Source organism: Mus caroli, chromosome 14, assembly GCF_900094665.2.
Source record: "Mus caroli chromosome 14, CAROLI_EIJ_v1.1, whole genome shotgun sequence".
Classification (NCBI taxonomy): domain Eukaryota; kingdom Metazoa; phylum Chordata; class Mammalia; order Rodentia; family Muridae; genus Mus; species Mus caroli.
In genome coordinates, this window is record NC_034583.1 from 39433563 (window position 1) to 39445507 (window position 11945).

The 11945-nt window shown below is 45.0% G+C and overlaps 1 pseudogene across 1 annotated transcript; it reads right to left on the reverse strand.

The window, feature by feature from the left end:
- Positions 1–8535: 8535 nt before the first annotated feature.
- On the reverse strand, positions 8536–8998 carry LOC110309789 (annotated as a pseudogene). The gene has a single exon (XR_002379741.2). The product of XR_002379741.2 is annotated as a 60S acidic ribosomal protein P1 pseudogene (transcript).
- Between the last annotated feature and the right edge of the window lie 2947 nt (positions 8999–11945).

The following is an 11945-nucleotide window of genomic DNA, read 5'->3' on the forward strand; positions in this document are numbered from 1 at the left end:
AAAAAAAAAAAAAAAAAGAAAATACAACTGTTTTAAAAGTAATGGCTCATGGAGAACAGAAAGAAGGAAAACAAGACTGTGATTGATATATATGGAGAGAGAGAGAGAGAGAGATCCTTTAATCTATTTCTTTACCCACCATTCCAGTTTCCAGCACAGCTTCTTCAAATATTTCTCCCAACTGCTCTTCCCTCAGTTCCCCAACAGTCTGATTACACAACCCCTTCTCCCTGTTTTCCCAGTACTAGTGACTCCAAACTATAATAACTCCCATAGCCTATCTACTCAGCTTCTCCTGGCTCAACTGTCTCCACCAACTGCCTGTCCTCTCTACTAGCCCAATTCTGTACTAACTGCCTTCTCTTCTCTCACTCTGCTAGCCCAATTCACTTTCTCTCAACACTGAAGGTCACAGGGTCAAGCAGTTTACTAATAGGTAAGAGTCCTTTTTTTTTTTTAAGATTTACTTTATGTATATACATATACTGTCACTTTCTTCACATGCACCAGAAGAGGGCATCAGATCCCATTACAGATGGTTGTGAGCCATCATATGGTTGCTGGGGATTGAACTCAGGACCTTTAGAAGGTCAGTTAGTACTTGTAGTGGCTATTCNTGGTTGTCAACTTGACTATATTTGGAATGAACTACAATCCAGAATTGGAAGGCTCACCAGTGACCCTTATCTGGAGGCTTGGAGATAGAAGTTTCTGATCTGGATCTTGGTATGGAGATCTTGAGGCATAGTGGCTATGGATTCCAGAAGATTAAATCTCCGAGTTCAAGGTCATCCGGGATTAAATGTGTGGTGGAACACACCTTTAATCTGGGCTATACCTTCTGATGGAAAGAATATAAGGACATTGGAGGAAGGGAGTCTTGCTCTTGCTCCTTCGCCTGCTTGCTGTGTGAGACTGAGTAACTGCTAGATCCTTGGACTTCCATTCACAGCTGTGACTGAACCATTGTTGGGAATTGGGCTGCAGACTATAAGTCATCAATAANTTCCTTTATTATATAGAGACTACCCATAAGTTCTGTGACTCTAGAGAACTCTAACTAATACAGTACTCTTAACTGATAAGCCATCTCCCCAGCCCGCAGCTAAGAATTCTTAAAGGAGCTGGGCATGGTGGCCCACGCCTTTAATCCCAGCTCTCCAGAGGAAGAGGCAGGTGGATTTTTGAGTTCAAGGCCAGCCTGCTCTACAAAGTGAGTTCCAGGACAGCCAGGGCTACACAGAGAAACCCTGTCTCAAAAAAACAAAAACAAACAAAAAAGAATTCTGAATTCTTAAAGGGCCAGTTGACTAGCTCCTGGGAATCCTTTAAAGGTCCAGGTGCACACTAGAGTGGTGTACTAGGATATATCAAAACTTCATGTTTAGAGGGTGAACCAAACCTCTGCAACCAATAAAACTGTAGCAGTTCTTGGTGGACCTCTAGCAAGGAGGGGACTCTTCCAAAGGGTATGGAGATTGATCCAGTGCGTCGGGGCCTGCAATGGGGCAGAGTCAACCCCGAATCTCTCTCTCTTAAAGATTTATTTAATGTATATGCGCACACTGTAGCTGTCTTCACATACACCAGAAGAGTGTATTGGATCCCATTACAGATGGTTGTAAGCCACCATGTGGTTGCTGGGAATTGAACTCAGGACCTTTGGAAGAACAGTCAGTGCTCTTAACCTCTGAGTCATCTCTCCAGCCCCACGACCCTGAATCTCTCAAGCACACACTTTTTATTCAGTTTAAGGGTAGGCCTTGATAACAACCTGGGTTGGTTTAAGCCCATTGTTGGCCCAAACTGACCTTTTCATTCCCCGATTTAGAAATGGTAATTAGCCTCTCCCTTCCGGAGAGGCAAGTGTTTCAAGACTTTCCCTAAGCAACATTGAAGGTCCCAGGTGAGGTGAGGTCTTAGTCAGCAGAAGAGGGAACTGAAACATTCTTGGTCATTAATGCACCTGCCTTGCAGTGGGGGCTTCCTTGTAAAGCTTGTTTTGCTGGGTCTTTCTTTTTTTTTTTTTAAGATTTNTTTNTTTNTTTATTTATTTATTTATTTATTTATTTATTTATTTAATGTAAGTACACTGTAGCTGTCTTCAGACACTCCAGAAGAGGGAGTCAGATCTCGTTATGGATGGTTGTGAGCCACCATGTGGTTGCTGGGATTTGAACTCCAGACCTTAGGAAGAGCAGTCGGGTGCTCTTACCCACTGAGCCATCTCACCAGCCCTTGCTGGGTCTTTCTGGGAATGGAGTGTTCGTCACAACCTTACAACCTTCTAGCAGAAGGTCCCCAGCGTGCTACTCTAGCAAGGTCTTTCAGCGGTCATCTTTTGTTCTCTAAGGTCACACATTCCCACAGGTCTACTTCCAAAACCTTCTTCAACAGTGACAAGCACAATGAATTCCTGATTAGAGATGTGCTGCTTACTCTGTGTGTCTGTAAATAAAGGAGAGTGAAGGAAAGAAAGGGAGAGGAACCCTTCAGTAGAGACTAAATCTCAAAAACACCCAGTGGTTTCTTGGACAGTTCAACCTTAAGTCATCTTCCAGCCTCACACACCACCTCACCCCTGACCTCTGACCCCTGACCTCTCCACATCCACAATAACACTAAGTACCCTCCCTGTTCAGAGTCCCATAGCACAGAGTGGTCTTTGCTCCGTAGCCATGACTATAGTTCATAACAATCATTGACAGATTGTCTTTATTTTAGTCAGTGAAATCCACATGGGTAAGGGACTAAGGCTGTAGTCACCTAGCATCTATGACACAGTACTCACCTAGAATTTAGTCCCTGCGTTTTAGTTGGTTGACAGGTATTTATCCACATGTTTTTGAAGTAAAAAAAAAAAAAGGGCAACTGCTCATAGTAAGCTATAAAGAAGACTGTGACATAGACTGATAGAGAAGGTAGCAAGGGAGAGGCTGGGATAGTGACGTAGCTCTGTGGCAGAGCACTTGCCTAAGAGATGTGAGGCCCTGGGCCCACCCCCCTGGACATAACTATCTATATTTATTGTGGTTTGAATATGCTTGGCCCAGGGAGCAGCGCTATTAGGAGGTATGGCTTTGTTGGAGGAGGTGTGTCACTGTGGGTGTGGGCTTTTAGACCCTCATGCTAGCTGCCTAGACAACAGTCTTCTGGCAGCCGTCTGATCGAGATGTAGAATACTCAGCTCCTCCTGAGCCATGTCTGCCTGGATGCTGCCATGATTCCTGCCATGATGATAATGGACTGAAGCTTTGAACTTGTAAACCAGCCTCAGTTAAATATTGTCCCTTATACGAGTCGCCTTGGGAGCTGGAGAGATGGCTTAGTGGCTAAAAGCACTGACTGCTCTTCCAAAGGTCCTGAGTTCAATTCCCAGCAACCACATGGTGGCTCACAACCATCTGTAATGGGGTCTGATGCCTTCTTCTGGTGTATGTGAAGACAGCTACAGTGTATTCATATACATAAAATAAATAAATAAATCTAAAAACAAAAAACGAGTTGCCTTGGGCCTTTTTTCTCTCTTCATCTCTGATGTCCCTTTGCCCCCTTCCACCACAATAAACCTCTCTCACGAGGAACTTAAAAAAAAAAAAAAAAAAAAAAAAAAGAGTTGCCTTGGTCATGGTGTCTCTTCTCAGCAATGGAAACTCTAAGACACTTAAAAACCCAGTGAAAAGGTCCAGCTCAGGAACTTTGGGAAGGTCATGGAACATTTGGCCCTCTGGAAGGGAGAGGCTAATTAACATTCCTCAGACCACAGGGTGGGAACCGACCTACCAGTGGGGACACATTCCACAGGACTGGACCACTGCCCACCTTCAGGCAAGGGAAGTCCTTGTCACCTCATTCCCTAACGACCAATCAGTTTAAAGGGTGCACTGTTCCACCAAGCAGATTGTGCCTAGTTGCTGATGCTCTATTCCGCCCCTGGAAACCATATAAAAACTCGCCCTAATGGGCACCAGGGGTCGCCACCTGTCCTTCTGGTCTGGGACTACCTTAGTGCACTGGAACAATAAATTCCTCTTGCTTTTTGCATCGATGCCAGCTCCACGTGGTTCACTCAGGGGGTCCCTGGTAAGCTAAGGCTCTCCGCTGGAGTCTTACGCTAGCACTCAGGAGCTGAGGCAAGAGGACTGCCTAAGTTACATAGCCAGACCTGATTTCAAACCTAAACACAGAGCAAGGGTATACCTTCATTAGATGTTGAAATGCAAATTTCACACCCTAAATTAAGTGAATTTAAGGTTTTAACATAAGACACACTTGACCTGATCATGTATGATGTATGAGTGTCATGTTTCCCACAAGACATTTAAAGAGTTGAAAAGAAACCTCTTTCTCTGCTGAGAACAGTATCCTCACGGCCCCCAATGTGAGGAACACACACGAGACTAGAAACCCATATCTTGTGGAAGAGTCCCCGTCAGAGAGCATCTGAGGGATGCCAGAAGGAGACCAGAAACAATCTCTTGAGCACAAAGTGCAGCTTCCAGCCAGACAACACAAAGACGGCTGAGTTCATAGAATAGGCCAGCTGGGAACAGGAGATTGGCGTGGGCCGCTTCAAGCTGTGCAGGCAGGTAGCTGACTCTGATCTTGCCCTCTGACAGTTTTGCTTTTCAGAGGGTTAAAATGGTGACAAGCGACCTTTACTATCAACTCTAATACACCTGTGTGCTGGTGAGAAAGGAAGGGAAAGCAGCAGGAGGAACTGCACTCAACACATTGAGGAGCCTCGAGTGGTCTGAGAGGAGAGCCGGAAGCAGTCTGAGGCAGCCATGGAGCTCAGCGTGTTCTGAGAACGGAGGATGGAGGTCTGTGGCTCAAGAATCTGGAAGATAAGAAGGCTGTATTCATTGTTTGTTTGTTTGTTTGTTTTGAGACAGGGTTTCTCTGTATAGCCCTGGCTGTCCTGTAACTCACTCTGTAGACCAGGCTGCCCTCGAACTCTTGAAATCAGAAATCTGCCTGCCTCTACCTCCCAAGTGCTGAGATTAAAGGCCTGCACCATCACTGCCTGGCTTGTATTCACATTTTTTTAAAAATGGAAGGTGTACAGGAGATATGTACAGGAACGTGATGGAGAGATGGCTCAGCAGTTAAGAGCATCTGCTATTGGACCCAGTTTCAATTCCCAGTATGTACGTGGCAGCTCACAACAGTCTGTAATTCTAGCTCCTGGGGATCTGGCACCCTCACACAAACATACATGCAAGAAAAACACCAGTGCACCAGTGCACGTAAAGTAAAAATAAACAATTAAAAAATATGAAACATGTATTGTGAGTTTACAAACTATCCCTACCTACCTAGGTTTGAAGAAAAAAACATGGGAGAGGTGTTGTATATTGCACCAGGAGGGGATAGAGCTGCCCACAGAGCTCAAACTTCTGGAAAAAAAAAATTGCCAGATCATATTGGAAGAGGGGAAAAAAAGAAACACACGCACACACACACACACACACACACAGAGAGAGAGAGAGAGAGAGAGAGAGAGAGAGAGAGAGAGAGAGAGAGAGAGAGAGAGTATGGTCCACATTAAATCTCAGAGTGAATTGTAGTTTAGCAGTAAGAAAAGACCAGCCACTTTCACCTTCTGTTGGGATGGGGTGGGGTTGTAAAGGGAAGCAAACGGAGTCCCTCCCACTGTCCCTACCCTCTTGATTGAACAGACTCACTGTTCGTTCTCCCAGGAGGTTAAAGGTTGAAATGAAAAGACTTAACTGATCAAGGCTGTAAAAGCATCTTCCATCCTGAATTTGCTCCGGTACTTTGGACCAGGTGTGTATCCAGGAGTAGAGGGTGTGGTGCTGTTCTCTAAAGCCTGAGCTGCCCTCGCTGAGGGCTGAGCTGAGAAGAGGGAACCACTCTGGCTGTGGGGACAAACAGGATTCAAGAGGCTAGAAAGGTTAGAATGCTCCCCTGGCATGGGGATATGGTAAAGACAGCATTGTTGTGGCAGTTATAGCTGCACAAAGGCTCCCAAATATATACAACTCCTGGGGTAGTCTGTGACAGACTTGACCATGCTGCTGTTGGCAGAATGTGGACTTAGAACTCTGGACTAGAAAAAGCGGTTAAACCCTTTAATTGAGACTTAATGGGCATATACCCCTTAATGGACCTCCATGAGCATGGAGAACAGAGGTACTGAGAGCAATGTAGACTATGACAATGTGGCTCACGAGGTCTCAGAGGAGAAGAATACTGCTTACATGGCCTAGAGACCATTCTTGTGATATTTTGAAGGATGTGGCTTCTTTCTGCCCTTGCCCAAAAAAATCTGCCTGGGGTTAAACTGAAGCGTTTTGGATTAATGGCAGCAGCAGAGGAAATTTCAAGACAGGCTGGTATTGACTCTTGTGTGGTGTTTGCTGGCTACTCTTACACAGATCTATAATGAAAAGAAGCAAGCTGATCAAGGAAAGATAAAAAATGTATAGGAGGAGAAAAAGAAAAAGAAAAAAAAAAGCTGGGCGTGGTGGCGCACGCCTTTAATCCCAGCACTCAGGAGGCAGAGGCTGAGGCAGAGGCAGAGGCAGGCGGATTTCTGAGTTCGAGGCCAGCCTAGTCTACAGAGTGAGTTCCAGGACAGCCTGGGCTACACAGAGAAATCCTGTCTTGAAAAACCAAAAGAGAGAGAGAGAGAGAGAGAGAGAGAGAGAGAGAGAGAAAGTTTAAAGAAAAGCCAAATGCTACACCAAATGAAAGGAGTGGTGACCTCAGGATAAGACCCCACCCAGCTAAGCTTCTAACTTGTAAAAAGTAATTAAATAAAATCATAAGCAATGAAGAAAATGGTCAGCAGCAGAACCAGGGAGCCTTGTGCCAACCCCAGCAAACAGCAGGACTTGGCAGCTTTGCTGTAGAGTTAAAGATTCAAGGGGTTATGGAATCTTCCATCATGGCTAAGAAGAACCACTGAGGTCAGGCATGTGTCAGGAGTGTCCTTTCATGGAGGCTCAGAGAGGCCATTTTGTGCGTCTGAGAGGGTGAGGCCTAGATTACCCTGTGGATCCCAAAATGTGGGAGTCAAGTCGCTAATGTCATGTGATCTCTGCTGAGGAAGGCTGCTAATGAAAGACTCCCAGAGGAGCCCCTCACTCAGGCCTCAGGACAATAGCGGACACCCAAGAACTCATGATAGACCAAGCTTGATGCAAACCACATGAGGCTTTATTGGGGAAAGCCAGAGCTCTGGGGATGACTCATATCCCACGCAGGGGTAGAGGAGTCAACCTCAAGGGGAAAGAGGTCCCAGTTTTTATAGGCCCTCAGCGGGGAAAGGAGAAGAGGGGAGTAGGGGATTTCCAGACCTAAACAATGTCTGTTCTCAAGAAATGGGTATGGGAGGGGTACAAGGAAAGAGTCTGGTGCAGGTGTAGCAACTCAGGATTGGCCGGGCTGTGGCTGCTGGGGAGATTTTCTGACTCTTTCTCAGCAACCAATGTCACAGACATCTGGCAATGTGCTTCATCAGTGGGCACACACATGGGTTCAAGGAACGGTCAAAACATTGGCAGACACACGGGTTCAAGGAGTGGCCAGAACATTGTGCACCTCTATTTTTCTAAATCAGTGGAGCTAGTTCCGCTAACAGTGACATCTATCTTGCCAATTTCAGGGCTTCTGTGACCTTTTACATTCTGTCAGGATCTTTCACTAACACATTTGGAAACAGCTAAAGGGAGAGAAATATGTTGCAGTCAACAACACTGAAAGGAGTTGGAGATCTGAAGAGCACTTTGACTTCAGATGTAGAGATACAGAATTTGAAAAATTCCCCTGCTTGCTTTAAGTCTTGTTTTGGTCCAGGACTCCCTCACTAGGCTTCCTTCCCTCCGCTTTTGGAACGGTAAGACATGCTTTCTGCCATTGTGTATAGGAAGTTAATGGTCTGCTTTTTGATTTTGATTTCACTGGAGTTAAAGTTAAGAGATTACCTTGAGTCTCTGAAGAGACTTTAAACTTTTACAGTGTTGAGGCTGGGATAGACTATGGGGACTTTTGGAACTGGGTTGAATGCATTTTTTTTTTTTTTTGCATTATGATATGGCTACAAGCCTATAGGGGTCAGGGAGTGGAATGTGAAGGTTTGAATAAGGATGACCCCCATAGACTCATAGATGTGAACGCTTGGTCTCAAGTGAGGGGCACCATTTGAAAGGATTAGGAAGTATATCACTGGAAGTGGGCTTTGAGGCTTCAAAAAGCCCATAGTCTGTCTGTCTTTCTGTCTGTCTCCCTTCCTCCCTCCTTGCTGCCTATAGATCCAGATGCTAACCTCTCAGCTACTTCTCTAGCACTAAGCCTGCCTGCGTGTGGTCTTTATTATCTGCGATGATGACTATGGACTAAACCTCTGAAACTGTAAGGCAGTACCAACTAAGTACTTTAGTTTGTAAGAGCTGTTGTCACGGTGTCTCTTCACAGCAGCAGAGCACTGACTAAGACACATGTCACTTGAATCATTACCTGTACATGTATCTTTTATTTGCCTGATGTGATTTTTTTTTTGTTTTTTTGTTTTTTTTTTTTTTACAGGTTCAGCTCTTTATTGGCCAACTTAACAAAAGTGGTTTAGTCAAAAAGACCAAAGCCCATGTCATCTTCAGACTCCTCGGACTCTTCCTTCTTTGCTTCCACTGTCTTCTCCTCAGCTGGGGCAGCAGCAGTGGACGGAGCAGCACCACCAGCAGGTGCAGCTCCAGCTGCTGGAGCAGGCCCACCAGCCCCTACATTGCAGATGAGGCTCCCAATGTTGACATTGGCCAGAGCCTTGGCAAACAAGCCAGGCCAGAAAGGTTCAACGCTGACACCAGCTGCTTTAATGAGGGCATTGATCTTATCCTCCGTGACCGTCACCTCGTCATCGTGCAGGATGAGGGCGGAGTAGATGCAAGCGAGCTCGGAGACGGAAGCCATGCTGTACACTGCCAGCACGGTGCTAGTCGCCGGATGAAGTGAGGGCCTCACCCCAGCGGCCTTAGCTCCCTCGGAAGAACGGAGCACCTTGGCGGCAGCTGAGGAAAATCCTGATGTGATTGTTATCTCGGAGGCTTAGTGTTGAGTGAACTCACTCTTTCTAGCTCTTTCTGAACTCTGGCTAACTGGATCAACTCAGCTGTGATTCATCTCCACTCCAAGCTCATTGATTCCAACTGGCTTCTTGACTTCTGCCAGAATTGCTCTGCTGGGTCTCAAACTAACTCAGCAATCTGTTCTAATCTTCTGGCTCCTTCTTCTCTGGCTTGTTCTGTCTTCACCTGTGTCTAGCTTTTTCTCTCTACAACTTGTCTCTGTAAAACTTTCCTGGTAAAAATTATCTCTGAACTCCACAAACTGCACTGCCATCAGTTGAACTGCGGAGAACTCAAACACCCCCTGCGCTGCTTCTCAACTCAGTGACTCCACTGAACTGACTGACGAGAACTCAGAAATCTGCATGCCTCTGTCTCTCTCTCTCTCTTTTTTTTTTTTTTTGGTTTTTTGAGACAGGGTTTCTCTGTATAGCCCTGGCTGTCCTGGAACTCACTTTGTAGACCAGGCTGGCCTCGAACTCAGAAATCCACCTGCCTCTGCCTCCCGAGTGCTGGGATTAAAGTCGTGCACCACCACGCCCGGCTATGCCTCTGTCTCTTGAGTGCTGGGATTAAAGGCATGTACTACAACACCTAGACGTAATCTTTTTTGTACCTAGAATTTGTTTAGTACCAGGCTGGTCTCTCAAAGATCTGCTTGCCTCTGGCCCCTGGAATTAAAGGGTTGTCTGTGAGAGATCAAATCTTTTGGGTTGAGACTCCATCTTAAAGAACCTGACCTAAGGTTGAACTCAAGTTAATTAACAGGCTGGTATCTAGCACCAGTTTCCAGGTTACCTCCCAACAAGACCTGCATCTAGTATCAGTTTCCAGGTTACTCCCCAGCAAATCTGTACCCTCAGGTTATAAGCCTGCCCCTGACACTTCACTTCCTAACAACCACCAATCAGGAGGAAAACAGAAGTTAAGTTTATAGTTAGGCTCTCAGCACCAGCCAATTATGTTAAAGGCTGTAATTGCCCCAACAATCTGATGTGTGCTAGGCTAGATACCTCTTTTTTCCTCTATAAATGCTTACCTAAAACTGGGCTTGGGGCCCTCTCCTGTTCTCACCATCAGAGACAGTGGTGTGGCCCAAGCTCAGGCTTAGATAAGGAGACCCTAGTGTGATTGGATCAGATTCGGTTCTTTGGGGTTCACAAACATCTCCTGGCACAACATCTGTATTCCAGCCAGAGTAGCTGTTGCTGGATTAAAATTCCTCTAAAAATACCCTCTTGTTAGATGCTTACCATTGACACCCAATTTTAAACAGTGCCGAAGTACACATTGCTGCCTATGTTCACACAGTTGTCCCGTGTTTGCTTAGGAATCGGTGTTTCTGGGATCAGAGATCTATAGACAATAGAAAGGCCCCAGGGTTCATTTAGATACGTGCAAAGAACTCAATGTAAAAAACCAAGAGCCTGGGGCAGAGAACATCCTTCAGGAAGTGTCGTTTGGATACTGACTGGTGGTTTGAAAAAGAACTTACCTTACACTGAAATAAGAGTCTAGACCTGCTCTATGCAATTAATTTAAATATTATTTGTGCTTGACAGGCACGGTAACCAGTGGCTACCCTTGGGTACCAGGGCTACAGGACACTTCCAACACACAGAGCACACTCTAGACAAATCAAAAAGTCACAATTCTTTCTCAATACAATGTAAGACCTAAAAAAAAAAAAAAAAAAGCAGGAACAAAATGGAGGTTAGTATTATATCATGTAATGTAAGGGTGGATGCCTTCCTAAATGTGTTTCCTTGGCCCAGGGAGTGGCACTATTAGGAGGCCTTGTTGAAATGGGTGTGGCCTTGTTGGATTAGGTGTGTCACTGTGGGTGTGGGCTTTGATGCCCTCATCCTAGTTTAGTGGAAGCCAGTCTTCTAGCAGCCTTCAGATGAAGATGTAGAACTCTTCATTTCTTCCTGCACCATGCCTGACTGGGGCTGGCATACTGCCAACTTGATGATAATAGACTGAACCTGTAAGGCAGCCCCAATTAAATGGTGTTAATAAGAGTTACCTTGGTCATGGTGTCTGTTCACAGCAGTAAAACCCTATCTAAGACACCAAGCAAGATTCCAAATTTTCAAAGATAAAGGGAAAAAAGGACCCACTGGCTATGTACCAACCATTTTAAATTGTTTTTAAAAGCCTCCTTTAAAACATAATAAATAGATCCAGGAGGTGGCAGCACAGGCCTTTGATCCCAGAACTTGGGAGACAGAGGTAGGCAGATCTCTCTGAGTTTGAGGCCAGCCTGGTCTATAGAGTTTCTGGACAAGGGTTACACAGAAAAACTCTGTCTCAAAAACAAACAAACAACAACAAAAAAAAAAACATGAAAAATAGTAATCTTGACAAATATTTTAGCATAAATTGGCAAAATACTTAAAATATAAAAAGCTATTAACAAAAGAAAAATATCTAGAATATTGAGCAAATGAAGTCATATGCATCTTACAAGCTTATGAAGAGATGTTTAATCTCACTAATATATCAGAAAAATATAAATTTAGATAACGTAAGCTTCCTCAATCAATTTATCAGATATAAATAAGCACATTGGCAGTCGTGTTCATAGGAAGAAATGAAGAATTGGTGCATCTCCAGGTGGGGAGAAACTGCTATCACCTTTCAGGAGCGTTTGCTCCCCATCCAAAACAGGGAGAGCACCAGCTCTCCTACTCGCGTTATGTCGAAAGAGCAAACATCAGCCCAGGGCTTCCCCAGCAGGAGATCCAGGAAAGAGGAGTCTTCCTTCCCTTCCCTTTTCCCTTTTCCCTTTTCCCTTTTCCCTTTTCCCTTTTCCCTTTTCCCTTTTCCCTTTTCCCTTTTCCCTTTTCCCTT